This window comes from Pleurodeles waltl, chromosome 4_2 (genome assembly GCF_031143425.1).
Source record: "Pleurodeles waltl isolate 20211129_DDA chromosome 4_2, aPleWal1.hap1.20221129, whole genome shotgun sequence".
In the NCBI taxonomy this organism is placed as follows: Eukaryota; Metazoa; Chordata; class Amphibia; order Caudata; family Salamandridae; genus Pleurodeles; species Pleurodeles waltl.
The window spans coordinates 279,136,283-279,152,939 of NC_090443.1; the positions used below are offsets into that span (position 1 = coordinate 279,136,283).

Genomic DNA, 16,657 nt, shown 5'->3' on the forward strand with positions numbered 1-16,657 from the left:
GGCAGATGGAAAATAACTGGTTTTACGTCTTGTGATGCAGCACCTGGTAAAACTTGTAATTGTGGAGGGCGGCATCCTCCTCAGGATAATAATCCACCCACTCATTATGGGCCCTCTTAGGGTATTCCGGAATTAAGGCACATGCCCATGCTTCAATCCAATGAAAAAGACAAGAAGAGAGACAGGGCGTTCTGTTATGTAAGACATCTTGGTTTGGGGTCGGTGCAACCTCTGGAAGATAGATGTATATTTTGACGAATGTTCGTGCTATATCGAGATGCTAATCTAAAATTATTACTCTACTCTTGAAAGTCAAGATATTCTGCCTACAGAAATGTATGCAATTGCACAGAAGGGGCCTACACAGTTCCTACTCTTATTGCACAGTGTTTCAGAAACTCAACATGCTTCAGGAATACATTCCCCATAGTGTGTGATCTGCACAGGGTGTCTGGTCGGTCTTAAATTCAGCTCACAGAGGGTCTTGTCTGCCTACAATGCCCAGCATACTCCCTGGGTCCTGCAGCAGCAATCGCATAACCCTTCATCTGCCACTAGGTACCCCCTCCATTCAAGGTCACGCACTTCATAGTGACCTCAGAAGATCTGGGCCCATATTTATACTTTTTAGCGCCGCATTTCCGTAGTTTTTTTGACGCAAAATCGGCGCAAACTTACAAAATACAGGCCCGTATTTATACTTTTTTTGCGCCGCATTTGCGACGTTTTCTGACGCAAAAACGGCGCAAACTTGCAAAATGCCATTGTATTTTGTAGGTTTGCGCCGTTTTGCGTCAAAAAGCGGCGCAAATGCCGCGCTAAAAAAAGTATAAATACGGGCCACAATTGCATTTAGTAAGTTTGCGCCGATTTTGCGTCAAAAAACGACGTAAATGCGGCGCTAAAAAGTATAAATATGGGCCCTAGTGTCTGCTGGGTGGGTTTTGATGTTTGGGTCGCGATGCCCACAGCAAAATGAGCACAAACTGATTTCTCAGTCAGTGTGAAGCTTTTTGACCCGTTTGGGTGTATCCTTCAATGGCTCAACATTAAGGAGCAACGATTTTCTTTTTCTTTGAACACTCCAATAGAGTGATTTTGTTTTCTTGCCCTTTACCCATGTACTACGCCCCCCTCTTCTCCTTGCCCCGCCCCTGCACTCCTGAGTTGCACTTCTGGGTTGCTGCCAACCCTTCCCAGCTTGCCTGGAAAAGCACAGCAACAGGTCTATTTTTGCCATGTTTCACGAAATAACATATTTTAAGATGTTGTTTGCCTTTTATCTGCCACATTTCACTTTTTGTAACAAAGCCCAGATCATAGCACATGAAGTCGGCACTAAAGTCACTGATGGGTGGGATGGGTTGCTGTACTCACTTAGCCTGTGTTTGAGACAAATCCGTGACTATAAACATTTCTTACTCTCCGAGAAGCCCATAAATCTGCTCCCAAAGCTGTGCCATAGCACCAAATGGCAGGAGCATTTGTTCCAGATCCTAGTCATGCAGAAAGTAATTGCAAGCATTTCCTTTAAATGCTGACACTTCCTCAGACAGGTGTTATGTTCTTTAAGTACCTGCAACGAATTTTCTCTGTTAGTTTATGTATTTTTTGGCAATGTTTTACCAACAAGTTGGCAAAGCCAGTAGATAAGCACTCACATTATAAAGGTGCGAACTTTAGGCTTTGCCACCCCCTGTTGCATTTTGAGTACACCGGAAGTACATGTAGCACTGACTAGCCCTTTCTCTGCTGCACTCTGTAGCCTTGAAGAATAATGTGAAACGTGATAAAGGAAAGGGAGGCAGAGACCACACGAATTCCTGGCTGGTATTTGGCCCTTGAGTGATAGAGCCCTCACCCCTAAGCCCCCCATTACCGCCCCCACCTCCATCCCCCCGCCATGCACTACCGCCTCCAATCCACTCCAGGCATAGCACTGTGCCCAGAGCTGCATACCAAAAAGTCTCTCTCAGACACCAGGTCCACTTTTGTTTTCTTTGACATCTCTCTTGTCAGCATTGATCACCCTTCTCTCTCCGACTTCCTTCCTCTCTTCACAGCTCTCCCTTGCAACCAACTTTCCCAATGCAAGCACGTCCATCAGAGTTCAAAACATATACTTTGAATGATATACTTTCTATGAATGTTGATGTCTTATTAACCACTGAGTTCACTACACTTTCTCACGTGAAGGAGGGGCGTGGGGGGGGGGGGGGGGGTGCGTGTGCCAGGGAGCGAGAGAGACAGTAAAATTGAGTAACCCTTTAACCTGCCAAGCAGGTGTGCTTTGGGACCTCACTCAGCAAAATGAGGCGCTATATTAACAAGCTCCAGAACAAGAGCGCCCGGCACTGCTGCTGCCTGTGCAGTTTCTGCTCAGTGTGTGAGGACTGCTTGCATTGCCTTCTTACGTGGTTACTGGTGCCCATAAGACCTACTCAGGATTGGAGTCTGCAAGCACAGCCCACACTCATTCTGATTTAAATATATTAGCACTGCAAATAGCACTACTTATTAAAATAACTGGATCAATGCAGAGGAGTACTGTTTATGAACATATTACTGGTGCTGAGAAGTTCTGATACTGTCCATGTACAATGTATTGCATTCCTTTAAAAAGTTGGCAGTACTGACCCGTTCAAATGAAACAGCTCTGAGGAGGGGACGGGGAATGCTGCAGTAAGGGTACAGCATCCCCGCTTAGATGAGAAACTGCCCTCTGGGCTCGGATGTGATCTGCCCCAATAAACGAGCAGAGGTGCTGCTGGGAAGTTCAGATAGTGCCACATTAAGTGCACCCCCGGCATCCTCCCCTGTGCGCTGGGCTGCTCATGAACTGGAGTTCAGACACACTGTTTATTCTGTCATTTTATTCTGCCTTTTGACCTCACTGTTGACCTTAGGAACCAGTTAAAATCATTCTTATGAATACAAACCTGAGATCAGGCGGTTGCGTGCAGCAATCTGCCGCAGGTTCAATAAACCACTATTATGTCATGGTGATTCCGTCTCTCAGCCAGCAGACGGTTTTATGCTCTTAACGGGCTCTTGTGAGCCGCCACTAATGCCGATGATATTCTGTTTGAGAGACACCTGCCTGCGAGTATCCATCCTCTGGGTGAGGCAGAGGGCATGGTGGGATCTCCCCTCAAAATGATCGAGTCCAATCTTGTCCAAACAGGGGAAACGGCTGCAAAGAGGCATTTGCTCCTTTTGATGTAGAAATGACAGTGGCCAACTACAAGTCTACTGGAGGCACCCAGACCGGATCAGCTCTGCCTGATCGCAAGCTTAATTTGTAGGAGAGCTGACAGTCTGTCTGGGTACTTACGGCTGATGTCTGATCCTCTATAAATAGCCTGGTTGGCTTTACCTGCTGAACAGTCTGGTTCCTATAGACAACTCTAGCCGAGAAAGACACCACTCGATGCAAAAACATGGAGCTTTCAATGCCTGACGATATCCAAGGCCTTTTGATTTTAGTAAAGATACATATATATCTATAATAATACTTACTAACGAAGGTTTTTATTCAGCCCTCTTATTTATTGTGTCATTCACATTTTTTTCACCCTCCACAGCATAAAATATGGATAAATGAGTCAGCTCAATTCAGTGCCTGGCTAATTTCACCATGAGCAATTCTATTCTCCTCTTTCACCAAGAGAACATCACACAAAGTAGTTTCCTTCAGTAGCATCTCATAGGGTTGAAGCAATTTATCTAAAAAGCCTGGAAACTGTAGTAAAACGGAGTTCCAAGCAACCTGTCTTGTAAGTCTACCTAATATTACAATGCCAGGAGACAGTCTTAAATAGGGCAAATGTTCGGTCATAGTGTGGGACAACCAGTGAGTGTATTATTCTACCTATCAGAAAGAAATCACTAAATAGATAAGCTATTTTAAAGAAAGTCCTTGGAGCCTAAAGAACCAGGTTTTTCCAACCCACTACTTTAGGTGCCCTTTCACATATTTTCTGGTAATTTCTCTCATCACTGTGAAACCCAGAATAAGTTAGAGTTCCTATCCTGGTTTCTTACTCTTCCTTACTCTTCCTTTCCGAACTGCTGGGTGGTTGCAGTTCTTGCACAGAAATATCCGCTGCACTGTCCTTTTAGATGCAGGGGACATCTCAAAGTTGTATTATGTTGCATTTCCAGTGCTTAATTTGTGCTTGTTGTTTCCGGTGCTGAGCACTGGCACTTATTTTTTAGGGCCGGCGTTTATTCATGAACCCCAAGCATTTTCTGCAAGCAAAAGACACATATGGGAAAAACAGAGGAAGAGAAAAACGAAAAAGCATCACAATGGGTGAAAGCAGAAAGCTGCAAGAGTGAGCTGAATGGGGGCAGGTAGTGGCTTTAAGTGGTTTGAAGAGGCCCTAGATGAATTCAGGATTACACTGCCTCAGTATTCCGTGTTCCCACATTTAATTGCAGCAGCCGTGTGTTTAAGAGGAGGGCTTTGAGCACCCACACATTTTTTATTTACAAATTGAGCACTGCACATTTCATTTTAGTTTATGATATCTCTGCAGCTTTCTTCCATGTTCTTTATGGATCGTGCTTCCAGGGATTAGAATGTTCATCTCGGTTTAGAGAACTTTCTAGGGCTGTTCGAAAACTCCCCTTATCCAAGGTGGACCGTACAATTAAAAAATGTAATATTTCACGGAAGGAGTGGAGTATTTCAATCACTATTTTAAACCAGATGGCATCAAAACAAACAAGCGTTTGGAAAGCCAATAGGCTTTGCATATTGTTTGGGTCCTGGTGTTTTAATAATTATAAGTTATATTGCACAGCTGCTCAACTGCTCTGCAATATGAAAAAAACATTGACAAAATCAATAGAATTCACATAGGTGAAACCTAGTGGCTCTGCCAATGCTTGCTGTATATAGATCGGACCTGCAACACCCCCAGGTAATAGTATTAGCCTCTGCATTTTTTATTCGTATGCAAGAAAGTTTAAATTGTTTCTGTAGGGGATTGTTAGTACCAGCCTGCCAAGAGAGGTTAAGCATTTCTTTGTGAGTGGCCGTAATCTGAATTATTCAACGTTACTGTTTCCCTTAACTCTGTATCAATTAATAGTATAAAGACAGAGAACAAGAAATTAAAGACACTTTAAAACAAACATTGGCATAGTCAGTGGGTCTAACTTGCAGTAAAAAAAGATTGTGTCTGTATGCAATTAATCTATGAGCGAGAATTTAATGAGTGATCATAACTGCTCAATGAGGAAGTAAAATAGTCCCATTTCCTATGGGGATGTAATACTACTCTGTATGAGGCAGAATGATACAACAGCCAATCGCAGGGGGTGAATGTAATTCTCCTCTAGGGGGAGCCAAAAACCACAATGTATATTTTATTAATTTGTAATAATAGATAACGTTTCTTTCGTTCAGTAAGCGAGCCTGGGTGAACAAAGACTGATGTTCTCAAATGAGAAATATTGGCCATCAAAGCGCAAAGCCAATTCCATAATTAGCTTATGTCAAGGAAGGTTCTGTACAGTAAAAAGTGAACGTCCGGTTTTAAAAACAGGCTTCTTGCTATGGAATTACTTTCTAGTTAGTTTCTGTCCGGTACTGCAGTTTACAAATAAAGGAACGGAGTCGCAATATAGTCGTTCCTTGCTGAAGATCACTCGCAGTAAATGGATCACATCCCCAACACGAAAGCACTTTAGTTCAGAAGATTGCACAGCGAGCTAAACTATCTATAAATCACAAGTAAAAATCTCAGCAAGGCCAAATCGCATTTCAGCCTTCAGAGGTCAGCAAGAGGTCTATCATTAAATTCGGTGATGGTAATACGCATGCTTGACAGCGAATGTATGATGGAACAGCTCATGCACCAACCACGCATGCCTAAACAACGAGGCCAGAACAACAATCGTGTTGGTACCACAAATGCCGTTACCACGCATTACTTTACAACAATTTTTAGTTGTAAAGGCATGCCTAGTAAAGGCATGTGTGGAATGGCATGCGTGGTTTTCGCATGCCATCCCCCCCACCTGCCCTAAAAATACAACTACCCAGATACCCCCACCCACAGTGAGTCCTAAAACATACCGCAAAGTCCCCTGCGAGTGTCAATGCCCACTTTCCGGACACAAGGAGTGGCTACTTTACCGGAATGCACACGATCTGCTATTCTTCGGAGGCCACTTTGAGAACTCAGAAGCCTGTGCACTAATGTTTACTGCCTTACCTGCAACTATATACAAGTTGTCTTATCCTCTCACTCAGTCTTACCCTCTCACTCACCGCACACATCTATGTTATGCAACCCTATAGTGGGAGCCCCTACTGCATCGAAGGTGTGCCTGAATCACCCCTCATAAATCACATTCAACCCAGGGGGTCACCGCCAGCTCTTCAAAACAACTAAGTTAGTACTCACTGTATGGGGTGTTAAACTTGTGAGCACGGGCTCACTACTAGTAGGTCACATTCCTAAAATGATTTATTGTGTTTTGAACCTAGAAACATTAACCATGAAATCATTACTATGTTACTAGATAACGTCATACCACCAAGTATGCAATACTACAAATCTAGGTTTTATTTGAACAAATATTTATTGTTAGTTCCATTTGACTGAGTTAAGTGAACAAGGCCACAACTCTCAGAATGCATTATTATGTTAAAAGAAATGAATGTGTCCTGCTATCTAAATGAACAAAACACAAGAGGCCCGGGTGAGAAGGCTGGGAGCAACAACAACAGATGGGGGAGGGATGGGGCAGTACGAGCGAGGTGCAGGAAAAGGAAAGAGTGAGGGAGGGGCAGGAGGCTGACTGCAGACATGTGCAAAAAGATGGAGAAAAAAAACAAGGCTATCTTAAATTGGTAAAATAAAGGAACAAACAGCGGGAGGGGTTTGGGAAACAAATACAAGGGAGTGTGGAAAACAACAGCGGGAGGGGGAGGTGATAGGGAGCAGTGGAAAAAAGGAGCACATCCATGCGTATGGACTGCGGGCATGAAATTTAAAAAAGTACCTCAGAAATGCCCAGCTAGTGGAAGGACAGTGGCTACCAGCCACTAATCACCACCCGGAAAGGATGCCTGGTCCAAGCTCCAGGGATTAGCCAAAGCTGAGGAACAAAGAGAGGAAGTGCAACCAGATGAGATCTGGAACTGCTGCTGACCATCGTGAATCAAGAAAAGGAGAGTGACCGGTGAAGCCTACCACTGATAAGCAATGGGAAGGCTGTAGGGGGGGGGGGGGGGGGCTGTGAGGCCCTTTTAAGATTTTTTTTTTCCAAATACAAAAGATTTTGGCACAGCGCAAGCTCTGTAAATGAAAAATCTAGTAAGGATTTATCTAAGGCTATCGCAGGTGCTCAAAGTGCAACTAATATCAACAAGGTCATGTCTTTACTTGGCTGATGTGAGTATTACTAATGAATATTTGAGGTTGTTGAAGTGGTCACTGAATACTTAAAAAACAACTGGTTTGTAAAGAAGTGCAGTTTTTCTGGGATGATGATGAACCTCTTGTGTTTGAGCCAACTAGGTGTTTGTTGAAGCTCTAACTCTGAACTCATATCCTGGGGTGAAACATGCACTATTAGAGTGGATGCCCATGCCATTGGGATTGGGGTTGTTTTAAGCCAAATCATTGGCTTGATTGATTCTATGTATTTAAGCAATGCTGAGCTGAATTACCGCACCATTGAACTTTATGCACGAGCATGTGCTTGGGCTACACAACATTGTGCAAAGTATGTGTGGGAAAGTAAATGTGTCTTATGCACTGACCACAAACCGCTTGTATATTTGCTGGGTGAAACAGGAATGGGGAGAGCATCTCAAGGGCTTGATTATTATCTTGATTAAAGGAACTTAGTTTTGAAGCAGTGTACGTATGTTGTAAGGCCAATGCTAGAGCCAATGTCTTAAGAATCCAGGTTTCCTCTAGCAGATAATGTAAATGATGCCACTCAACAGGATGATGTGGAGAATGTCTCTGGAATGATTGACTGTGCATCTGATGTTGATAGTGCAATTCGAATTGATGGTTGTAAATTTCCAAGGTTTTTCTAAAATTCAGCATGAATTAAGTATTGTTTTGGTTTTGAGGGGGGAAAGGTCGGTCTTCCTGTTTTGTTTTGTATGTAGTTAATCACATTAGCTCATGAGGGCAATGAAGGGGTGACCGCTATAAAAAAAAAATGTGTGTGTATTATTAGTGACCTTCTATTGATAGCGCCATTGAATTATGTGTTTGAGCTTGTCAAGAAGCAGATAAGAACTTTTTCATGCACTGTACTCCCCTCATTTTTGTTGATTTTCCTAAGAAAGCCTGTGAAAAGCTGCCTGTAGACTTTGGGGGTCATTCTGAGCCCCGCTGGCGGCGGAAGGCGCCGGCCTGGCGGGAACCGCCAGAAGACCGTACCGCGGTCATTCTGACTTTCCCGCTGGGCTGGCGGGCGACCGCCAAAAGGCCGCCCGCCCGCCCAGTGGGAAAGCACCAGCAACGAGGATGCCGGCTCCGAATGGAGCCGCCGGAGTTGCTGGTGTGCGACGGGTGCAGTTGCACCCGTCGCGATTTTCAGTGTCTGCCAAGCAGACACTGAAAATCTCAATTGGGCCCTGTTAGGGGGCCCCTGCAGTGCCCATGCCAGTGGCATGGGCACTGCAGGGGCCCCCAGGGGCACCACGACACCCGTTCCCGCCATCCTGTTTCTGGCGGTGAAAACCGTCAGAAACAGGATGGCGGGAAGGGGGTCGGAATCCCCATGGCGGCGCTGCTTGCAGCGCCGCCATGGAGGTTTCCGCCAGGGTCAGAATGACCGCCTTTGTCTGAAAAAATGCACTATTTTTATTGATTAGCAGTCTAATCAGGTGTACCATTTATTGGTGAGGAAACCAACTACACATGCAGGTATAAATATTTTCAACAGTATTTTAATGGTGGACAATTATCCAAACTTTTTATCTCGGATGTCGGGGTCCACTTTGCCTCATATGCAATGGGATTTACTTAGCGATTTACTTAGCGGTGCGTTATATAATCCACAAAGCAATGATACAGTGAAACCGGTGATTAGGATTTTGAAAAAGACCATTGAGATAGTGTATCAAATTGGATTGATGAGGAAGTAGCATTTAGAGTTAGATTTGGGAACTATCACCTTACTCCTCAATCTAACACAAGTACAAGCCGCTTAAACGGCTGCGCCTCAAAGAGCTGGCAATATGGTTGCTTCAAGGGTACTTTCAAGAATGGATTGACAAAGAATGTGTTGTTGATATGGAAGTTGTCCATAACAGGGTGTGTGACGTTCATAACAAGTATGTGGATATTTAAAAACAAATCTCAATATGTCAAAGTTGATGATTTCAAGGCTGGTGTTACTGGAGGCGTTTGAAAATCATATGGGATTGCCAAAATGAAATCATGATGATAGTTAAAGTGCGTTAACTGGATTATTGGGTCAGGCTTTTGAACATGCCAAGCTTTACCTGTAATCTTAACAATGGGAAAAAAACAGATGTTAGTCCTTGCTATAATGATGTTGAATGCGAGTAACCAATGTACAGCTCAACGGCTATTATGATGTCTCCATTGATCCTGTTTCACAGCGCGATGCTAATGAACACATTCTGGATACCGTGGATTCCCAACCAGTGCTGGCTGATGTTGGTTTTGTCACTCAGCCACTACTTCATCAGTTACTGCGACCAAGAGATCTGGTCGGATTGTGAAACCTCAGTCAGATCATAAGGATTTTGTTTGTAATTGATTTGCAGGCTTTTGTTTCTAGCTTCAGCTTATTAATTTATCTGACACCCTTTTTCATTGATTTAGCGCCATACATTTCTCTTATTTTCATTACGTTAGAGAATCTTACATTTTAACTGTTGCTGTTGTGCGTGCTGGGTCCCTATTATGTTGCATTTTTGTTTATCTTAGGCTCTGCAGCCTTCTTCCACGTTCTTTATGGAATGTTCATCTTTGGTTTGGAGAACTCTCTAAGGCTGTTGAAAAAGGCCCCTCTTCCAAGGTAGCTGTAGCTGGAGTGTATTATTCTAAAGTTTAAAAAAGACTGCCATTTTTATATGGCTATGTGCATTCATGCTTCTTTAGGTTTCCAACTGAAGTCGACCCTCTAGTTACACCAGTCCCTTACTGAAGTAAACCGCCAGGTCCTGGCTCTCCGCTTGTGTGGCATCTTGCATCCCTTTCTGCCTCAAAAAGAGAGCCAGGGGCCAGAAGTGCCGATAAAGAGGGGACCTTGCCTTCTACCATCTGGCCACGCAGTTTGTCGCCTTTCATAGATATAGACTGCAAGAACAGAAACGAATTACACGAGGCAGGCACGAGGACGGTCAGCTGAGTCTTGTGATGCGCACGCGCACACAGAGGCCTGGTCAGGTGCTCCCGAATAGCCACGCAGTTTATTACTGGTCTGTGTGTCTTTTGGACTGTAATGAGGACGGTATAACTTTCCTCAGATGTAGGGGTGAGGGTGGGGCTCAACGGCATGCAGATCACTTGTCTGCAGCCATCTCAGATGCGCCCTATCGACGCATTATTTGTTGCGTTCTGCTCAGGTGCGAAACCCAAAATAATGGGGCCGCCATGCAGAACGTGATAAGGGACCACGAGGTTCAAATATCTCACTAATATTCACGGTTTTGGGCTCAATGTTGGTTCCCCGAAGGTTTGGGCCCCCTGCACCGAAGAGGCTGCAGGGGCCTGTGTTGGGCCCCTACTTTTGCTGTCGGAGAATACATCTATCAATTTGAGTATGTCTAGGATCCCCAGTATTGTAATTCAAACGAGCTTCTGAAAGCAGTCCCTGCGACAGCAAAGGTTTTCCCATAGGGCTAGTTGTCAGTAAATAAGGTATTCTGGAAAACGGAGGACCGAATAAACAGCAGCGTTATCAGGGTCGGACTGGGACAGAAAATAGGCACCAGCACCAAAATAAAAGCCCCCGTTAGCGAATCAGATAGCTAAAAAAGTAGAAATCGGGCCAGTTTTGAACACATAAAGACAAGCTGTATTAGTGTTTTGTAATCGACAAGAAACTGCATGCTTTGCGCATGCTGCAGGCAATGTCTCTAGTAACATCGGTGTCTTTAACAGAAGCATTTGCAATGCAATAGGTCTCGTGTTTACTTGAGTAGGAGCGATTGGCATTGTAAAGTGTATAACTGGACTTTTTTTGCCACCATAATTGGTCAACCCTGCTGCAATATTATTTTTTTGCAACAAAATCATTGTTGTTACTCATTTATCAAACAGTTAACAATCCTGACAGTTTATATATATATGTCAGTTGTTGTGTTATGAATCTGGATACAATAATAACGGTCAGAGAGAAAATAATATTGTAGTCGTTTACTGCTTTATAGATATCACAAATTTAGTTTACATGTTGACGGCACACCTTTTATTACTTGGGCCACACACCTTGTAGTACCTCACAATTTAAACCCACTGCCTGCGCCTACAAGTGCCGCCTTGGGACTGCGCTGTCTGCTCTGAGGGAGGGAAGCTTTCGCAGTTGCTTCCAGAGTGTACCTGAGCTTTACTGCCACTTTACTGCCACATAGGGCCGTATTTATACTTTTTGGCGCACAACTGCGCCAACGCAGTTGTGCGTCAAAAAATTTAACGCCGGCTAACGCCATTCCAAAGCACCATTCGGGCGCCTTATTTATGGAATGACGTTAGCCGGTGGAGCTGCCTGGTGTGCGTAAAAAAAAATGACTTACACCAGGCAGCGCCGGCGTAGGGGAAAATGGAGCTTGGGCGTCAAAAAATGGGCAAAGTCAGGCTGAGGCAAAATTTTCGCCTCAACCCGATTTGCGCCATTTTTTTTACTCCCAACCCCCATTTAAATGACTCATGTCTTAGCAAAGACAGGAGTCATGCCCCCTTGCACAATGGCCATGCCCAGGGGACTTATGTCCCCTGGGCATGGTCATTGGGCATAGTGGCATGTAGGGGGGCACAAATCAGGCCCCCCTATGCCACAAAAAATAAAAATAAATAATACGTACCTGAACTTACCTTAAGTTCCCTGGGATGGGTCCCTCCATCCTTGGGCGTCCTCCTGGGGTGGGCAAGGGTGGCAGGGGGTGTCCCTGGGGGCATGGGAGGGCACCTCTGGGCTCCTTCCGAGCCCACAGGTCCCTAACGCCTGCCCTGACCAGGCGTTAAAAAATTACGCTAAAGCGGCTGGACGTCATTTTTTTTGACCCGCCCACTCCCGGGCGTCATTTTTGCCCGGGAGTGTAAATACGGCGCACATGCCTCGGAGTAATTTTTTAGACGGGAACGCCTTCCTTGCATATCATTAACGCAAGGAAGGTGTCCACGCTAAAAAATGACGCAAACTCCAAGATCTTTGGCGCTAGACGGGTCTAACGCCAAAGTATAAATATGGAGTTAGTTTTGCGTCGGATTTGCGTAAAAAAAAACGATGCAAATCCGGCGCAAACAGAGTATAAATATGCCCCATAGTCTTTTTCCGGACACAGTTGGTTAACGCTTAACGCTGACGAAGTCCGATAAAAAAGCAACACATTCATACTACAGCGTCGCCTGTTCTGCTCCGTACGTTGTATATAGGGAAGCTCTGGTCACATCTTCCTGCTCTCTGTCTGCGAGGTGCAAAGTGCACTATAACCTTTCACGAGGGGCGGAGGCTGCATGCACTGCCCATTCTGTATGCATACAGGGGGGCCTTGAGCTGCTGGTGACTTTGTAAAACCCTTTATTTTTATCTTTCTAGCGCCCAGGAAATGCTTTTTGCTATACAAAAGCCATAGCGACTGGCATGGCTAACGCCTGCTCATTTATTTGCCATGTGAGGATTTGCACATCTCGCTGAATGCTGCACGTTTTATGAAGCAATCCCCGACTCAGACTTTGATTTAAACGGACTCGCTGTGGATGGTGGCTCGCATGCCGTGGTCACAGAAGAATAAACAGGGACACATAATTAAAATGAATAATTAATGGTGCTAATAAAGGCGGGCGAGAAGATCCGGCCTTGCACATCTGCCGGCCTCGCGCTATTCTGTCCTGAATGTGGAGGGAGCAGGGCACAGCATGCGAGAAGAACAGAGGCCCGGTAACAGTCCAACGTTGCTAGCCTCCGTGGTGCCGTACTCCGGAAGCATAACAAACCAGACTACGCTGATGTGGAATCCCGAGCCCACCTGGAAGTGGCAGGTGGCTATGGTGGAGAAGGCCATCACATCTGGCATAGAACAGCCACTGGACCCCCAACTCCTCTCGAATGGGAAACGTGAGGCGGAGAAGACGTGCCCCCCCACCACTACACACACACATACACAAAATACAGTCCACAATGCAAGTAACAGGTAGACCTGAGCATGCCACACTACTATTATAATCATCTAAATCAAGTTCAAATCCTGTCTTGGGCAGATTAGCCTTCCATCCATCTTCAGTTGATACATCGAGCACCATTAAATACAGGAAGCAGAATGTAATCGGTTGTGGTACATGGCTCCAGGGATGACGTGCCCCCATGCAAAGGCTTGAGAAGGAGTGGCGGTGAGAGGGGGGCTACGCTACCTCGTTGAACAGCCCCCTCTGCTAAAGCATGAAACAGGCAGGCAGCCTCTGACTTGCTTCTTAATCGTAGTGCGCTACTGCGGTGATAGGGCGAAGGACCAACTAATAAGGGTGTTAAGTAGCCAGAACCTGAGGCTCAAAGATTGCAGTGCTGTGAGAGCTAGGAATGCGGGTTACCCTCCCCCACCTACCATAGCTAGCATAATCTATGAATGGTTCAAGAAAACAGGAGAATACGTGGGTAGGGGGGACATGGTCTAGCCTCTCTGTGGGACCACTCGGGAAAGGGAAATGACGTATGGGGACAGGATTGGGTGTAGGGTACATGGGGGAGGGTGTACAGGGTGGGTTTAGATAGGAGGTAGGAAAGGGGGACCGGCCTCTTCCGCGCCAGCCTGCACACGTGGAGGGAAGTGTTTGGCTGGTCCCCGTGGAAAATTAGGTAGGTTCGTACTTTGGCTACATAGCACAAGGCCACAATGCAGCCGCGGTACGTGCAGCGCTTTGCCTTATTGGCAAAGCAGGCTGCTCCGATTTACGCAGGCCTGGTGTCCTGGACCAGGCCTGGGTGGGGATGTCGCTCCCCGTGCATGTGGCATCCGGGGGTGTGGGGGCCGCGATTGCGGCCTGTACGTCGCCTGAGCGTCCAAAAAAGCGGCGCTCGGCTGGGGAGAGGAGGCTGAGAATCCACCCCCCACAGCTACTTTGAACGTCACGAGCCCTGCCGGGCCTAACGTGGGCCTGGTGGAGGGAGTGGAGGCGGGCCTCCACAAGAAGCTGTCGATACGGCAGTGTTGGAGCATGCCCATATTGGGTAAGGGGAGGCTCCAGATTTGACAGCCAGCTTGGGGGCTGGCCCTAGTGGTCTGGGCAGCCCCCCAAACTCAGGTGGTGGGGCAGGGCCCAGTACCCCTGCACCTGAAGGGCCGCTTGGGGCCCCTGTTTCTAAAGAGGGGGTGGACAGAGGCAGCAAGGCCCATAAAGTGTTGCTTGGGGTTAGTGCAGGTGGAGAGCAGGGGGAAGGGGGCCAGGTGGGGGCCCAGGCGGGGCCCCATACGTTAGATGTTCAAGGGAGATTTCCAAGCCTGGAAGCGCCTCAGGACTGGTCCTCTGTGGACACTGAAACCAGGATACGCGAACAACCGAAAGCAGTGGCAGAGACAGAGGAGAGGTGGGCCCTGTTGTGCAGGGACAGGAAAGCGGCTTTGGAGAGGGGGCGGCAGCCAAAAAGGAAGGTGGGGAGTCAGAGAACGGCGCATAGCACATCACCAGGGGAGGAGTTAGAAAATTGGGTATGGGTCCCCAAGGAGAGAGAGGGTAGGCAAGTGGCTAATGTGGCTGAGGGGTCCCCCAGCGGAGCGGGCACGAGTGGCGCACACAGCCATGAGAGGTGCAGGGAGTATAAGCCAGCAAAGGGGGCTGGCAGTAGGAAGGTGACACTAACGGGCTCAACACGGCCTCGGGACGTTGGTGTGAAGCACTAGAGGGGTCTTCGGCAGCCTTCTCTACATCGTGGGACCGTGCTGGCAGCAGAGGTGGTAGTCGCCACGTGGGACGGGAACAAGACAAATGGAGTGAGGTAATGGACGAGAGTGCTCTGGACAATGAGGTGGTTGTGGAATTGGATTATAATGAAGAGTCGGATGACTGGGAGGAAGGAGAGATTCGCGAAGGCGAGGTGAGCAAGGTGACAGAGGGGGAAGAGGGGCACAGGAGCGGTGAAACCCCCTCTTCTAATTCTGTTTTACAGGCGTCAACGGCGGTTGGAACGTCGCAAGGGGCGGTACGCAAGGAAGAGCGAGGGCGTCAGGTCCCGACAGCGACACACAAGGCTATTCCCTGAGTTCAAGGTAAAGGGGAATGGTGGATGGTATGGGGCAGTGGGCAGGCTACGGCTGTGTTAAAAATGCACAAGTCGATTGGGGTAGGTGATCATTCCGTTCAACAGGCACTGGTGTCTGGCGACACAGGCAGGGGATGGTAACACATTGGACAAATTGGAAGCTGCTGGTATTGGCAAAAGTGAAAGCACAACGGCGCAGGAAAAGGATGGGGTAGATAAAGTGGAGGGGCATAAGAGGCTTCCCTACATGGGGTTGGCAATGCCCTTGGTTTGCATGTGGCAGATAAGATGAAGGCTCGGATTTGGTAGCAAGAGTATGTCGATGTTTTCAAATTATTGCACAGGGACATACAAGCGAAGGAAGGGTCAAAAGAGGAGGAATGGGAGTTAGCTAGGCGACACCGGGTCCCGGTTACTATGGATAATTGGACTTCTGCTTTTCTAATATATGCTAGCATATATTGTGAGAAGTTTCCTGACAAGGCCATCGCGCTCTTCAAATATATGGACATCATTAGGAAGGCTCAGATGCATTTTGGGGGTTTTGCCTGGCTCAATTATGATGAGGAGTTTCGGGCAAGGGTTAGTGTGAATCCAGACAAGCCTTGGGGGGATGTGGACTCCGAGCTTTGGATGCAGTGGATGGCTTCCTCACAGTTGGCAGCCTCAACTCATACTGCGAGTGGCCTCCCAGTAATTTATAAGTCCTTTCAGTCCCGTCCCGCCTCAGCCGGAGCAGGGATGCGACAGAGACCTCAGGTGTCCAGATCAGGGGCATGCTGGAATTTCAATAAAGGCTTTGTTCCAGACATCCATGCAAATTCAAGCACAAGTGCTCTAATTGCGGTGGGAAGCACCCGGTCACTCAATGTTTTTCCCTCAATAGCCCAGCAGAACAGTGGAGGGTGACTAGGGGTAGAGGGATGCAAGGCGCTGCTGTGTCAAAGGGAGCCTACACCAATTAAGATAGTTGTATTGCGGCCCTGGCTTCACATGTACCCTGACAGGGACATAGCAAACAAGCTGGAATGGGGCTTTCTGGAGGGGTTTCGGATAGGTTACCAAGGTCCGGGACACAAGAGATCGGCAGACAATTTGAGGTCTGCCAAGGACATGCCACAGGTGGTAGCGGACAAATTGAGAAAGGAAGTCGCTGAAGGTAGAATTGACGGCCCCTTTTTTGATTGGCCTATGGATGAGTTGATGATCTCCCCTCTGGGTGTTCCCC

At 46.9% G+C, this 16,657-nt stretch overlaps 1 protein-coding gene across 3 annotated transcripts in view; it reads right to left on the minus strand.

The window, feature by feature from the left end:
- Positions 1–16,657, minus strand: part of PDE6H (phosphodiesterase 6H) — a 202,350-nt gene that overhangs the window by 163,974 nt on the left and 21,719 nt on the right. Inside the window, exon 1 of one of the 3 annotated variants that reach the window (XM_069231107.1) lies at positions 7,021–7,094. The exons of the other annotated variants lie outside the window; for them this stretch is intronic. The gene's annotated coding sequence lies outside the window, so the exon portion shown is untranslated. Of the gene's footprint in view, positions 1–7,020; positions 7,095–16,657 lie in introns of those variants that run through there. 3 annotated transcript variants of the gene reach the window in all.